At 37.9% G+C, this 1626-nt stretch overlaps 1 pseudogene; it reads right to left on the reverse strand.

Moving 5' to 3' along the window:
* Nucleotides 1-448: 448 nt before the first annotated feature.
* LOC103665130 lies at nucleotides 449-1133 on the reverse strand (annotated as a pseudogene).
* Between the last annotated feature and the right edge of the window lie 493 nt (nucleotides 1134-1626).

A 1626-nucleotide genomic window follows, 5' to 3' on the forward strand; every position in this document is an offset into this window, starting at 1 on the left:
TTGAGACTGCTGATTCGTCCTAATACATTGGAACAAAACACCAGAGTAAAAGGCTAGGATAAGGATGAGATGTAAACAAGCACAGTCATGACTGCAGTGTAGTTATGGTAAGATTTGGTTAAGGTTGATATGATACACTGAGACCTAAAGAGGATATGGCTTGCTAGGAAATTTGTTTTTGAAGTCCACTTTCTTTAATATATTAAAAAATGTATATGTAGAACAAAAAGTACATTAAATATTTTCATATTTGGTTACACCACTATCTAGTTTTTTTTACATTAACTTTACTATTCAAACAATGGACAGTAGCTGACATTTTAGGGATTGGGAAAAAGATAAAACAAAAAAAAATAACCCTAAACATTTCTTCTACCATATTTATTCCACACTGTGTATAGCTGTGCTCATAGAGACAGCTTCTTTTATTTCTCTACTGCTCCGGAATTCAGTTGTATATAAAATTGAACCTGCCCAAAAGCCTAGGGAGACTAGAAATGATGGGTCCTTACCCTGGGGCATCATCACATAATTCAAACAATGGTGCAGCTACCAGCTTATGATTTTTAGGGTCTGCAAACAAGGCTTCTTCTTGAAGTTGAACCAAAAACAACTTATGTTCCTTAGGTTGTGTAACATGTGCAGAAATGCATGGATATTGACGAGGTTCAAAATTTGATCTCTGCCAGTTACCAGTGCAATCAACAATGACGTTGACAGCTCCGTATCCCTGTCGTTTAGTCCTTCAACTTCTCCTGAGTTAAGTTCACCACTTAACTTGGTAACTTGAAGTTGTTCCCAGCTGTAGCAGTATGCATGGGCCAGCCAGTACTCATGCACAATCAGAACCCCTTCTATGACCCTCCTCTTTCCAATTTTATCAAAGTCCTCACTCATGCAATGAAATCTAGCTGCTACAGAGCTGTCCTTATTGAGGGACTTTTTATACCAGAAGTATAATTAGTAAGAGGATACAGATTGATGGTGCACTCCAGGGTGAGGGTCTTGGTCAGCTGGATATACTTGTTGCCAAACTGGTTGACACCCCCACCTCCTCTGCCCCTTCCTCTCTGCTTGGGGCCAGACAGTCTGCAATTGCGTAGCACCATGAACATGCTGGTAATTTCAGGCATTGGTGGTGAGCTGAAAGGGGGAGGCGCAGAAATTTTCCTTGTGCTGGCAGAGGTATTCTGTGTTCTGCTCAGCAGTAGCCACCACCATTAATATGAGAGCATCAGTAACGTTTGATAATCATAGATGCTCATCAAATATTTATTGATTTATTGATGGACCTTTGCCTGACCCAGTAACCAAGGTCAGAATATTGAATTAAATAGCTACTAAGTTGGCAAGAGCAATATATTTTTTCTGCTAATCTGAACTATTTTTTTTTTTCTGATAATCCTTCCTTTTTTTTCAGATAAACAGTGAAATCTCCATACAGTGGTATATGCTGTTTACTCCCTCTGGCACTTAATGACATTTGTTTGTATTTAAAAAAATATATATTTTATGTGATTGTGTATATCTTGTGTCTCCAGGTGGATGGCAAACTCTTAGAAGATGGGCAAGTTATATTTTTGGTAGTTCCTCTAACATCTAGCATAATATTATAAATATATATTA

Source organism: Ursus maritimus, unplaced genomic scaffold, assembly GCF_017311325.1.
Source record: "Ursus maritimus isolate PB19 unplaced genomic scaffold, ASM1731132v1 scaffold_18, whole genome shotgun sequence".
In the NCBI taxonomy this organism is placed as follows: domain Eukaryota; kingdom Metazoa; phylum Chordata; class Mammalia; order Carnivora; family Ursidae; genus Ursus; species Ursus maritimus.